This window comes from Rhodnius prolixus, unplaced genomic scaffold, assembly GCF_049639745.1.
Source record: "Rhodnius prolixus isolate KJV_2025 unplaced genomic scaffold, Rpr scaffold_1, whole genome shotgun sequence".
Taxonomy (NCBI): domain Eukaryota; kingdom Metazoa; phylum Arthropoda; class Insecta; order Hemiptera; family Reduviidae; genus Rhodnius; species Rhodnius prolixus.
In genome coordinates this window covers 57812564-57827328 of record NW_027411581.1, presented here as the reverse complement: position 1 = coordinate 57827328, position 14765 = coordinate 57812564, and the positions used below count along the sequence as shown (strand labels likewise).

General features: G+C 33.1%; 1 protein-coding gene across 3 annotated transcripts in view; it reads left to right on the top strand.

The window, feature by feature from the left end:
• Nucleotides 1–1426: 1426 nt before the first annotated feature.
• The window catches only part of Su(z)12 (Polycomb protein Su(z)12), a 53014-nt gene continuing 39675 nt past the window's right edge, over nucleotides 1427–14765 (top strand). For 2 of the 3 annotated variants that reach the window (XM_074112335.1, XM_074112334.1), the window contains exon 1: nucleotides 1427–1600. The gene's annotated coding sequence lies outside the window, so the exon portion shown is untranslated. The remainder of the gene's footprint in view (nucleotides 1601–14765) is intronic. The other variant, XM_074112333.1, reaches the window with a different exon arrangement.

Sequence of the window (14765 nt, the reverse complement as noted above, 5' to 3'; positions counted from 1 at the left end):
GTATCTCAAAAAATCTCTTTTTAAACTCAATTTTTAATTTAAAAAAACGAAACAAAACAAAAGTCATAGTTCTTAATATAAGAATCCGGTTTATTAAGTCTAAAGGGAAGTCGTTAAAGAGATTTACGCATCCGGTTGTGCTTTAAATTCTTAAAACTAAGAACTCTTAGCAACAATTAAATTCTGACTAATATAAACAGATGGGCAACTTGCGATTCAGAACTGTGACAAAAATAATTTTCCTCGACAAACGTTTAAAAAAAAAAATGATAATGTTTTATACGATCAGTTTATAAATGTAGCTTAAAACTAAATTTTAATAGAAACAAATTAATGTAAAAAGGCTTACATAGCGTGTCCTTCTTTTTTTGCAAAAATTGCCTTAAAATTAAATTTTTTTGTAAAACCTTGCAAATAAAAATGTATAGATCTAGACCTGGCAATCAGTACACAAAGTCTGAAGAAATGAGGTAAAAATGTTATCAGTACATTGCAATTATTGAGCGGAGAGTCAAAAACTTGGGGATTGGTCAAAAATCCATCCGGAACTAGGTTGTGGATTCCAAGCCATTCTGTTGAAAGTTCACTTTTAAGTAGACAAATTTTGTGGAGCAAGATGCACTTCTCATAAAGATTTAATTGTTTCTAATAAAGGGTGAATCAGAATTGAATTACTCGCTAAAATGTTAGTACAGCCAGATATTTAGAGTACTTACTCGTACTTTAAAGAACTTTATTTGGAACGGCATTCCAGAAAATCGTCTATAATTGAGCAAAATTTTCAGCAAAGTGGGAATCCGTTCTTCCTTTTTCCTTCATAAATTTAGCCAGGTTTTTATTTGTATAAATGTATTAAAAGTTAGAACTTTGCAATAGATATAAAACAATGTAACTTCAGAAACAAACCAAAATTCTTCTCTTCCTCTAAAATGTACGTACATTCCCGGAAAGTTTCAAATAAAAGAATTAGACCTACATAACACAAAGATAAAAATAAAAATCGTTAGAGCTGTTGTCGGAAAAATTGCAACAAATGTCGGAAAAATCAGCAATAAATTACCACAACCGTTTGAACAAATTTGACCAAATCCTTATGGTCGCCTTTGCTGATCGACACCTAAACGAAATATTAAATTTGACCTGTGCGTTTTCCAGTTTTTGGACAGTCACAAGCGGACCTATTGAAAAAAAACCGCCCGCACGTTTTTTCTTAAGTGTGATTGAGGAAATAAAAATTCATATTACAAATTATGTGCTTTAATGACCTAAAATATGTACTTGCCCTAAAGGGACGTATACATTGCATCAGTATTTTTTCTTAAACATATTGTAAACAGAGTTTATTTACTGATATATTTTTGATTATAAAATTAAAATTATCTTCAGCTGATCAAAGGTTACATTATTCTTTCAAAACCTTACTGCTAAGTTTTTAGGTTTTTTTAACTTTGCTAAACATATGTTTTAGTGTTCAGAAAAAAGAGTAAAGTGATTAAATGAAAATAGTTGATTAATGTTTTAGCAGATTTATGTGTTTTTATTTTTCAATTATTTAATAATTCGGTAGTTTAACACATTGGATAAGAAATTAATTACTAAGGTAATGTATTCTTATTGGTTTTTGTTTCTAAATTAGCTGCTTGAATTGGAAACCTTGAGGAGTGTATTTATTTACTAATATTAATAGAGGAAGGAAATATCAATAATTTTGGCACAAATACACCGAGTCAAATAAACTAATTATAGTCATGCATCTTTTTAATTGAATCAAGTTAATGTTCTTTCACAAACTTTTGCATTTCTTGGGTGCATTAAAACATTGATTGTCTCCGCAAATTCAGCAGAAATCGCCAGTTTTTTAATATACTAGAACAGTTGTTAATGGAAATTCTATAGAAAAAAATCAGGAGTTCTTGCATCTGTTCTTTGCTACAAAGCATGTTTGAAACTACAGATAGTTGATTTAAGTATGAAAATTCTATTTAAATAGATCTCTTGTGTCTTTAAGTTGTTTTTTTTTTCTGACACAAACCCTTTACTAGACTAGAAAGATCTGCTCTACCTCGGATTATATTAAATTTCCGTCTAAATTTAGATTGAAGAACTGATCGCGGCGTGCTGCTACATCTGACCTAGACGCGAAAGTGATCTAGTTATATTTTGCAACATTGCGTGCAAGAAGGCGATGTTCTAGAGTTACCCTTTGTCCTCCAAGCCTTAAGTAGTTTTCATATTCATCTGCCTATACGTATATTGTGTAAACTTTGGTGATTACAAGCCGAAATAAACCAAATTTAGAATCAACGGATTTGTAGGGAAATGCCATTGTTTCTAGATAAGCCTCATAGAACAAGATTTTACATACTGTTCTAAAGTTTCCTTACCATGTTATAAACGCGACTTGCACAAATGACGTGAACAAAAGTATTAAGTGCACCAAATTAGGTCACAATTCAACCAGTAAAACCACTAGCATCTGGCGACTCTCCCAGACATTTCACACGCCATTAGTCTAGGGAATTCTTTTTAGAGAAACAGGGGTAACCTGTTCAGAAAGATGGTACTGGCCACTCAAAACTAGGTAATTAATTATTTAATTTGTCAAATTACGTAATAGACAAATTTCATTTCGCATTGAGAACATTTTGCCAGATAAATGAAAAGTATTGTATCAGCTAAATGCTGACTAGAACTCATGATCTCCCACTTATTGGTCCGAACTTAGAACAACTACCTACACAAGTCTTGCCCTGGGAGAGCAGCTTTTAAATATTGAAAATTTATAAAAGTGGTAAACCGTTAAAAGAAAAGAGTTAGGCCTCGTTTTTTTTATAAGCACTACAAATATAAGTTAAGACACTTAACTGAATAATTTCTTTGACTATCCTGATCAAATTCATTACCAAGAACTTCCTAAAAAGAACTTACCAAGTTGTAAAGAATGTATCTGGCAGTTAGGAATACTAATAACTTTTTTGCATTGAACAATTAATTAAGAAGTTTCAGTTGATGTTCTAACATGACTGCAAAAACTTAAAGAGACTTTGTTGGCAATTTAGAGGTAATTTATTTCTGACGGTGTATTCTTATATTTTATTTACAGCGGTTTTTAATTCCTCTTACTGTTCCGTAAGGAGGTGGTTATGTTTTCGTGCAATTTTAAATTTTGTTTTTCATGTAAGTGTACTAAGATTACGAGAGAGTGGATTTTAGAAATTAGAATGAGAGTATGTGTGTCCAGTGGCGCATCTTCCCATATTAGGTTCCAAGACAGACACCCCAAAATATTCTTTAAATACTTTTTTCTCTTTACATAAACTTAGGATTCAAGATTGGCGAGGAATCGGTCAAATAAAAAACAAACTCGTCTTCTTGCCAACGTTTCGACTTACGTGGCTATGCGGTTTAAGTTTTCAATAATTATAAAGAATTTATTGTACTGTATTTTTTATTTTATTTTATTTTTTTTATTTATTATTTATTTTATTTTTATACTTTTATTACTGTTTTTTTACTGATTTTCTGTATTACTGAATTGTTTATATTTGTGTATTTGTAATATCCAGGCTCTGAAGAGGACAATATATTTGTAGAAACGTTGGCAAGAAGACAAGTTTGTTTTTTATTTGACCGATTCCCCGCAAATCTTGAATTCTAAGTTTAACAATTTACGGTCACGAAACCTATGTATTCATATTCTCTTTATATACATATTTATATCGTTATATACCTTTTTTTTTCTATTTTAAAGTTTTAAAAATCTTAGCGACTAAAAATCCTCTGTAAGAATTATCATACTTGAGCACTATATAAGTCTTTAGATCAATAATTGTAAAGTAAGCCGCTTAAAAGTAACCTAGCACATTCTCGACAGGGATTTATTGATTTTTCGCGAATAAAAAATATCAAAATTGTAAAACTTATGTACCAAAAAATTGAGTCTTAGAATCATTGCGGCTGTTATTGAGAAGAAAATAAAAACTTCGTTGGTTTTCGTAAATTTGCTGTTCCGAAAGGCTGATCTTATACAAAAAAAAAACTAATTTTCAGCTCTCAATGTGGGTCGTCTTTTGAGATATTCTGCTCACTCACAAACATAGAGATTATTCACGCACAATATATGTATAATATTTTCGGTAAAAGCTTAAAGATTGAAAATCGGCACGATTTCGCAGTGACTCCTCTTACTTGTATTAAGAGAAAGTAATGATTCGTAATTTCATAAATCATGGCATGATTTCTTTTTTCTTTTTTTTAAATGATTCTAACCGGATTTAGATTTTCATCCATTTCATCCTTGGCTGAATAATCGTATGTATACTGAAAATTTATTATACAGAAAATAAATTTAAAATTGTTTGCAATTTTTCTAAATACCCAAAATTAAGAATCACTAACCTATTAACAATTTGCCTGGTGTTACTCAGAGTGGTTGGGTTGATCAAATTTTTGTGTCACCATATAATATCAACGTCATGTCTAAGACTGTTGGTCCAACATCTACATTTTTCCCTAGTGACATATCCCAGCATAGGCTTGGGTAGTTCGGCTTACCTTCTATTCATGGCTTAAATAATACAGGTACAGATGGGTAGGGATATAGTACTATTGTTTCAGAATCCCAATTCAACCGGTCCTACTAGGGATGCATATATTAATGAAGCTGCTCACATAAAGACAACAGGAGATTCCCCCCCACTTAGTTTTTCTTTTTCACTTCGTCAAAAGACATGTCTATGTGTGTATGTGAATGTATGTGTGAGAGAGAGAGACTACAGGAGCAAAAAATGCGTCCCCGATGTACATTGAGTGTAAGTGTTGAAACAATAGAACCCGGCATATCCTCAACAGGGGTCGTACTGGTCAGATTGATGGAGGATAACTATGTCTAGTTAGCTTCTTTTAAGCTAGTTGAGCTAAAAAGAAAAGGCTAATAAATTTCTAGGGTGCACATGCAAATCTCTTCCCGCAATCTGATTTTCTATAAATTTAGAAGGTTTAAAGAGAGTGGTCGACTACATTAATCTCAATTCGCTATAATATATAGTATTGGTGGAAGGGTAACGCCTTAGCTCCTGCAGAACCCACCTAGAAACCCTTTAAAAACCAAAGTGACGAATCTAACATACTTTATGCCCACAAAGCAAAATGCCCCACTGAAGCTCGTTTTGGCGTTTGCTTATAAAATTAGAAAAAACGATTTAACACATCAGACATCCAATTGGACAGATATTTTTTCCAATTTAAATATTTCTGTATAAACTAATAACTATATAATACAGGTATAAACCGTGCAATACACTGAAGCAATTCTTTACTTAAAAAATTCACACTAGAAAACTTTCACTTAGATATCTTATTTAGACAAAAGTCTTTGAAATAAAAGAAATAATCCTACATCTTGTTTGTAACCCACTCAGTTCTCGGGCTTATTCGTCACTTGGTATGGGGGTTCGAAACTGTACTGTGAAAGGAGACCAACGAATCACATCAACCGAACAAATTTAATTCCAGCCAAACTGTCAGACTTAACTGTTTCAATGAAAAATTTATCAAAAGAACTAATTCAGTTAAATACAAAAAAATTAAGTGCCCTCCATTCATTCAAATATATTTTCCCTTCTCCTTTCCACGACACCCCTAATATTATTAATAATTTTTTTTATTAGAACAATAAAAAAAAAATTAAGTTTCAGGTGAAATAATTATAGAACCAGTTGTATAAACTAGTAGGGTGGTCTTCATGGGAACTATTCCAGTCTATTGTTTCTGTAATATTTCTAAACACCTGCAAATCGCACTACTAGTTCTTTGTCTCTAAATCAACCAGAGAAATTAAATTGTTTCAATTTGTTTGTTACTTAATTTTGTATTCCTTATTCTTTTTTAAGAAGTTGAATACTTTTCTTCAACCTTAAAAGAGGGGTCCATTATAATTTTGTAACCGCTAAATTAAAGAACTGTTCTCTTATTACTGGTTGTAGTTAAATGTTAATGACATGTTGAGCCAGGAGTGGCCACGCTTCCCGTAACCATTGTTTTACGGGGAATTTTAAAAATATTTAAATAAAACTAATCAGTATCTTAATTGCAATGTTCTATCAAACTGTATAATGGCCAGTTTGTAAGAAATTCGACTTACTGTACTTGAATATTTTTGGAGAAATGGACAATTTTTTTTAGTCCTTTTGAGGTTCATGTCCTCACATAGTTGTTATCCAGCGAAGAATATTTTTGTTATGTTGCGACTGGCTTGAGATGATGGCCAATTCAGCGACTGAACTGGGTCAAAAGTATTGAACAATTGTGTCTATACCTCCCATATCTTGGCAATGCGTAAGATCTTCTCAACTGAAAGTTTTCTAATGCTTTTACATTCCGATCTTCCTTCTGTTTTTGAATAAGATTCCCTTGATCTCTGGTAGAGGATCAAAGACAGGAATAATGATCATAAATAGAGCTGTCAGCAGTAGAGATTTAGCGTTAAAATCTATGCTCGATTATCAAAGATGAATTTGGTTCAAAGATGGTTGTTAGAAGGAATAAACGACAGGAGAAAAGTCATAGGTTGGCTCAAAACGATGCTCTGATGTAAACGTTTAAAAAGCAACAAACTTCTTATATATAGCACTATTATAAGCAGCAGAAACCAATATTCTTATCCAAAAAGAAAGAAATAGACTTCTATCCATTGAAATAGACTACCGGGAAAGAGTGAAGAAAAGATACAAAGAAAATACTTGGAAGCAATTTTGAGAACCTCTTTCAAGGCTAGAAGGCTAAAATATTTTGAAAATTTGCTATAGATCAGCAAGGATATAATCCCAGAGACAAATATATGGACAGAATGCGCCAGGGAGAGCAGGAAACCCTGAATGTCATGGAAGGATGTTTGTAAGGGGAGGTAACCTCGCAGTACAGAATCAGATGTTTCAAAAGAAGTCGAAGAAGGTAATCAAAAAAAGGAAACAACAACTATATCAAGTGGAAAAGGGCCTTGAGCGAGAGGATTTCTGCAGCTCAGAGTGAATGTGATTTATTTTTGGAAATATTTATTTTTAAAGGTGACTAAAGGCTTTAGCTTCTGAAGACTATTCTATTTCAAGGCAACACAACTTCAGGAGTTGAAAAAAGTAAATTTATTGTGGCTCTCAAGAAAATTTATTTGGCAATGTGAAAATGTTAAAAATGTTTTCTATTAGAGTTTTTATTTAATCATTTTATTACTGTAAAAATGTATTTCGAAGTGCTACATAATGTATTCTATTCAATGATACAACCGCATAAAAAAAGAAGGGTTATTGATTGTTGAATATCAAATGGAATCAACGAGGGATGCTGCTTAGAAGTTCACCTGTAGAGATCAATACCTGTATTTTTTTTTTACCTGATAGAGCCAAGGGGGATGTTATTTTCTTTTTCACTGATACTTGACTTTTGGGCGAACAGGTGTAAGTTGTTAAGTAGATTGGATGCCACGTGCTTCAACACCTTAACGATTACGTCGTTTCATAGTCTCTTATTTGTAATAATTAAACTATTATTTTGTAGGCGAGTAGGTTAGATCCTAGGTTCTAGCCCATCCTACTTTTTCTAAAATTATCTTTACTTTCCCTGTATAATTAGATAATTGGAAAACGCTTTTCGGCTTGAATGACTAAAGGAAAGACTCCCAAAGGTAAAACTTATATTGATTCAACCAGATGGTTGCCAGCTGCATATACTTTGGCTAAAACTCAAGGAAAATTAAGCTGATTATGAGAAATATTCTGTGAGATACAAAAGTTTATTTGAAAACTCAAGTAGACTTTTGTTAAGAATTCGAATGTCAGAGACATCATCGGTCTACTCAACGAAGAAAAATGAGTTTGCGTAAGCTTAAAATTGGTGTTAAAAAGACCTTGGATCATTAAATCGTATCCTATCAATCAAACATATCACAAATACTATTTCTTAAATCAGATACAGATATTAATGACTCATTAATTAGATGTCCATGCGGCAGGATTGATCAAACTACCGTTAATTCATCAATAGCTCTGGCTTTATGTCAATTTTCATAGTTACCAAATTTTATACAGACCTTTTCTTTTCCTTTTTGTTCTTGGTTACAACGCTGTTTTAATAAATGCCTACTTCCGTTAGTAATAAAAGTCGGACGTTCTGTATTCGCAATTACAAGCTAGCATTGCTTTATTTATGAGATAACACCGTCCTTGACGGTGGCAATATTCTGGCTAGAAACTACGGTTGCCTTAGAAGATGAAGCGCAGAATTATAAAACTGATAAAATAAAATAAATAATCAGAACTTTGATTTGCTGTCCTGTTTTGGGCGAAGCGCTATACTTCATTATTTTCCTGTCTTTGATCTGGGTCGGCGAGATTCATTGACTTAAAGACATGTCAATATTTGAGGTAATTGGTTGGCAAAAGCTTGCTTAGTGTCTTACCAGCTTCTCAAATTGTTTTCTCGCTACAGAAAATACTCAATCATGTTTTTGGTGTATTAAATAACTTGTAAGCTTTATTTGGTATTAAACCTGGGTTTATCTAGGTAGCTTCAAATATTTTTCCTGCCCTTATTTTAAACTGAAACCCTGTAACTGTAAATTATTCGTTTTTTCAATCTCAGAACTTTAATTCTGGTTAAAAATTATTTGTTTACTAATAAGCATTTGATTAGTTCGTCTGGATTCAGTTTTCAAAGTCTAGATTGATGCACAGTATTTTTAGGACAATTTCACGCTCAGTTTTGGGGTAAATAAATAAACAATGTGATCGTTGAATAGATTCTGTGCAAAATAAAGCACATCTAAACTGAATTCTAGTAAACTGCATTAGCACACAAGTGCAGTAAAGTAGTTCCAGTGATACTGCCCAACTGTTTTAGCATACATTCTTCTTGCCAAGAGTGATCAAGATAGAGATCAATAGTTTGAGCTTTTCTAAACTTGCTATTGGCCTAATCCTCATGGTCCTTTCTTATTCAAATACCTTGTACGCTAGCAAACTGGTAGTCTTCTACTATCAACACCCTTCTCCTTTTATTCCTCCATCCCTCTTCGTAGTCTTTTCTTGTGCATATCAATTATTGTCCTACCTTTTGTTTCTATGCCAACCCTCTCCTTCCTCAAGGGCTACAAAAGAGGCCGTGTTACGTTTTGTTTTGTTTTGTTTTTTCTCTTTCAGCAAGTATACCGTTTTTTGTTTTTACCACTCGCTTCTTCAATTCTTTCACATCTCAAACTTCATCTTCAAACAAAAGAGGGTCGCAGTTCCCAACACAGTTCCATTCGTTGTTGGTGATAACTGAAGCAAAATGTTGTCACAAGAGAAGTTAGTTTCTATGTATCTAGTTACATTTAAAATATATTCTATTGTAAGGTTTGCAGTGCTATCGTTTTTCATTTTTTACTTGATTGCTTTTTTTGGGAGCTTCATTAAAAACACAAAACATATGGGAATGTCCTTCTTCCAACTGATCTTATATAAAGGAGACCTAAAACTTGAGTATATTTATCCAGTAGAATATTAAACATAGTGGTCTTAAGCAAAAAATATGCTTTTAAGAAATACTTTCTATATATGTGAATAGTAGAAAGAACAGTCTTAAAGTATTATGTTTGGGCACCATTAGGGAAATTAATGGGCAAAATCTCATACCAGAAGACAAAATTACCAAATAATTATTCTGATTTCTCTTTTGGGCAGGTGAAAAACAGTCACTGCTTTCAAATCCTGCCACTGGCAATTATTGACAGTCATGGGTATCTCAACGGAAAACTGCAAACGTTTGAATTGAAAATGGTAGACTAATGAAATCTGTGGAATCTAGAATTTGATGACGGTTTCTTTTCTGTTGGAAGCCAGTGAAACTGGTGGGTTTTATTGTGCAGTCTTCACTTGAAGACTAGCGAGGGCCATTTCATTGGTTTTCTGATGGTTTTAGTTGGCGCAACAAAATGAATGTTGAGAACATGAGGAGAGAAAACTTCTCATTGGTTAACCACATCTTGGAAGTCCCTCTACTCCTCGTGATTATGTAGCAAATGAAAAAATAATGTTCAACTAACTTTCCAGAAGCCAAATAGAAAGAAAAATAAATAAACTGTAAACTTCTAGAAAGCGTTCAAGTTGAACGTTGTTCAACAATTGAACGTTGTTATTATTGTCACGACTTTGGTCATCGTTTGGCGTTAAGGAATTGAAAACACAAAGTATAATTTGTAGTTAGTGAGCTGAATAAAAAAAACAATCAAAGTTATAAGGGCCCCTTAACAATATAAGGAAGAGGAAGTATTTTATTAACGTTTCGTGGTTTTATCGCTTATTTGACGGGTAAGAGTCGAATTATATATCATCCCTACATTCTAGGCTCAATGTCTATCCCTGGGACATTGCATTAAAGTGTATAGGACATCTCTTTCTTATGCGGTTTTCGTGATTGGACCTAGAAGTTACAAAAATCAGATCTTAGCTGGCATTTAGGATCCAAGTGGAACCAATGAGCCAAAGTTCAAGTTTTAAGTAGACATTAGACTTTTTTGGAGATTTCGTGATGAGTTTTTATAAAGCACAGACTAAAATAATAATAATAATAAAAATATTTCTAAAAGAAAAAGATGGCAAAGTTAGAAAATTTCCATTATCTATCTCCTAAAATGTATTGTACGAGGAGGAAAAACTTTATCCTTTTATTTTCCATCTAGCTACTTAATCACAAACTTTCAAAAGTTTTCTGTCAACCCAAAAGTTTTCACCCGATGCTCCATTCTCTTAATTTCTCGCAAACATTTCTCCAACGCTCGCTTTTGATCAAGAAAAAAGACACTTTGTCCTTCTAGTTCAACTATTATAACGCAACCAATCTCTCCAAACCACTGTAGGTTTCATCAACCATATTGTGTTTACCCACTGTGTTTTAACCCATTACTTGAACTTATAGCCCTTCTCTCCTCTGGGCTTAAAAAAAGAAAGATACAACGAGATGACGGGACAAAAAACAAAAAAAAAACTTGAAACAATAACCGGAGGGGGAATAGCCCCCGGGACCATTTCACGAAGGACACGCAGATAAAGGTGTCAAGAGAGTTTTGAATGCCTGATGGGACATTATGTCGGTGTCCCTAGAAACAATAGGTAGGTGAGAACGGAACTGCTTTTAATAGAGGCTCAAGAGCGAATAGAGAAGGGGTAAAGTAGGTTTCTTTCCTGGTAGGAGGGACCGTCTGCAAGTTATTTTCTGTGAAAAAATTATGCGAGCAAAGCCAAAATCTCTTCTTCATTACTCTATTTCACCTCTCCAGCATTCGTCAACTAGTTAAATAAAGAAAGATTACAATCGTTTTTAAGGACGTTACTTACTAGTTACAATTGTAGTAGAAGTTGACAAAATAAATATAAAATAATCTGCCAGTCTCCGTCTGTATAACTCTAAAATGGAAAGCTAGAAGTTCAAATTTGAAGTTAGGTGCCATCGGGAGCAATATCGATTAAAAAAAATAAAAAATGCTTCCACACATGTTCCGGTAAATAGTATGTCGACCGTAATTAAAGATTAAGAGGTAGTTATGAAGTCGCTGGCACATTGACATTTCATGTCCTTTTTTATATTTGTATTAATAAGCAGAAAACTTTTCCAGACATCTGTATTAGTTGTATTAGGAAAAAAGAACTGCCATTGATGAGGTCGATCATCTTCCCTTTTACAACATTTGGAATTTTTTTCGCTCAGAAGTTGAAAAATCGGTTTCTGGTAGCGTCACGCACACGTTCTTAAACATTTGTTTTAAATAGTTTTACATTAGCTGATATTTTTACAAATTTTTGACATTGTTGAAAACGCCGAATTACTCATTTTAGGTAAAAAAAACCTTGCCCTGATATGGGTGAATTTGTAAAGTAGTTAGAAATCTTTATTTTATAATGTTATGTCTCACTGAAGAGAATTGTAAAAGGTCCAAATTCTAGAAGGAATAAAGCCGATTATTTTCTATTACTTTGAATTTAGTGATAAGCGGACCACGGCTTCTAGAGGATTTCCCCGAAAAGGGGAATTTAGATATAAGAAGGCGGCCGGTGAACTATCTGAAAAAAAAATAGGATGAAAACCGAAGGATGTATGAGAGCGACAACTGATGAAGTTCACGCTCAGGGTACGCCTCCTAAATACTACTAGTATCAGGCAAGTTAAATCTCACTTGCAATTCAGGCGAAGCTTTGGGTTTTCAGTGATTATGGTAGCTGATAATGAGGATAACAGGGGATTGGCATTAGCATAAAAGCTGAAATAGTATAAAAATTCAAAATCGTGTTCTCAAGGACTCTTTTAAATAAAGAATGATTTGCTTTAGAAGGTGAATACTTGGGCAAAATAAGAAATTACTGATTGCAGGTTGTTTGTTCATCTGAGATGGACTCTCTTAACTATACGATCGTATACAATCATTTTAGATTTATAAATTATCTCTTAACAAATGATTGCATAAAAGAATATTTGTAAACCAGTGACCATTTTGTAAAGTTTGAACAATATACAGAATAAACATCTGCTTTCAGACAGTAAAAAACAAAATAATAATGAATTAACAAAATTTGATGTCTAAACAATACCAGAGATTGGCCTGGGGTCATCAGAGGATGTTCACTGGTTATAAACTCTTCAGTAGAATTATTTCAGTGGAAGGAGTCTTTGTTTTTGTTTTTTTATCACTTAATCACTGAGAGAGGCCAGTACTGTTAACCAAAAGAGATAGCAAAAAATAGCCAACTGTTTAGAGCAGCGTCCAGCTGGAAACAATAATGGACAAGGTGTAAACAAGTCCATTGGCCTGATATCTTCCCCTAAGTGAGATACAACGTGACGGAAAGGGTCCAGTCATTGGGATGACCTCCAGGTGTTTCAATTAGAGGAAACTAGCTCAGAGATATTTCACCAGTGCACATAGAATTTTATGAACACCTTTATTTTCCCATTGTTTCAATAAATAGGGGATTTAAAAAAATACATTAGTCCTCTCTCATTATGGAGGACATGTGTTCGTGAATGAATTACCAACGCAGATGTGTCTCCAGTTTTATTATCATCTATAATTTAATTATTCTTAGTCCCCGCCTCATCTAACTTGAGGAGTAGAGGCCATTTCCTCGCCAAGTCGCTGACGTGGTCCAGTTTTTCTTTTCTTGTTTCTTCAAATCGGTTTGATTTCGGAGATGAAGGCGATTGGCCCGCAGTATCCTAGTGCAGGGGTCGGCAACCCGCGGCTCTTTTATCCAAATTGTGTGGCTCTTCAGCCTGCCCAAAATATATTGTATAGTTTAATTTTATTGAAACAAATGAAAATTCCGTTTATTAAAGGTATTTTTTCAAAAATAATTTTAAAGTGATAGGTTCGAAATTGAATAGAATTATACAATATCAAAATAAAGTACTTGATTTAGATTGCAAGACTGCCGCCTTTTCATTCGTTATTATTTATTTGTTTATTTACTTTGCAATATGTGAAAATAAATATATAAAACAATTAAATGTTATTGAATACCATAAAATAATAATTTGCGAATATAAATGATCTACAGAGTTTTTTACATTATCATCCTTGCGGCTCTTGGTAAGATTTATTAAAATAATTTAAGGAGAAATGGCTCTCTACTTAAAATAGGTTGCCGACCCCCTGTCCTAGTGTAATGGAGGATTGATTGCCTCGTTTGAGGTCTCTACACTTGCCCTGAGCACCTTCAGAGTTTTGTACGCGGTTAAACTCCTACTTCCTGAGACGGTCTGATGGCCAAGTCCCATTCAGTTTGGTGTACTGTTGACCGTTTAGCAGGGGGTCAACCACGAGCAGGAGATCAACTTCACCCCCTCAATGAATTATTCGATAAACCTTAATTCTTATTTTCTAATTATCTCCATTGAGCAATAATAACAGAGAACTCAAAGAGATGGTGGAATTGTTCAACATTGGTGGGAATATTTTGGAATGAATTTTTGTATAGAATACAACTTAAAAATCATGCAAGTTAGGAAATTTAATTTGGCTCTCTAAAATCTAAAATTCTATATTGAATTTCTAAAATTTTCTTTTAAAGTTTAAAGTTTATTAAAGTTTTCTAAAATTTTACTGTGAAAAAAAAATCACCTAACTAGAGTGTGAAACAAGATTTTTTTTAAACTACCATATTGTATAGAACATAAACAAATCTTTAAGAACACAACATGATGGAAGATCTAGTAGTTTCGCCAAGAATTGGAAGCCATGACATCGTAGAGGTCTAAGTAGTTTTAATTAATAAATGTTTAGCACAATTATGGCTTAAATTATTTAAATTATGCAAAATTATTACACCAGAAATCCGTTATTCCTAATTAAGACTTTATGGCTAGCTGGATGACATCCTTGCTGATTCCAAGAGGAGAAAAAAAAATCTTTTGCTATTCCTCAAATTCCAACTCACAAATTGACCTCAAACTCAGAACGATTAAGTTTCAATTAATTCTTATTACTTCAGAAGAAATCTATTCATCTCCTCTCTCAGAAAGTAGTTAGTTTATGAGTTTTAAATTAGTTTACAAAGCATAAATGAAATCGTTGGTGCTGTTTGCAAGAAAATCTCAAAATACAGATCAATATATTCAGTAAAGTGGCACTTTCCTTCAGCTAATTTTCTTCAAATTGGAAAATTCAGTCTCTCATTTAATTCTTATTAATGGTGTACTGGTGACAAGGCAGAGTAATAAGTAGTAGTGACACTTAAAATAGA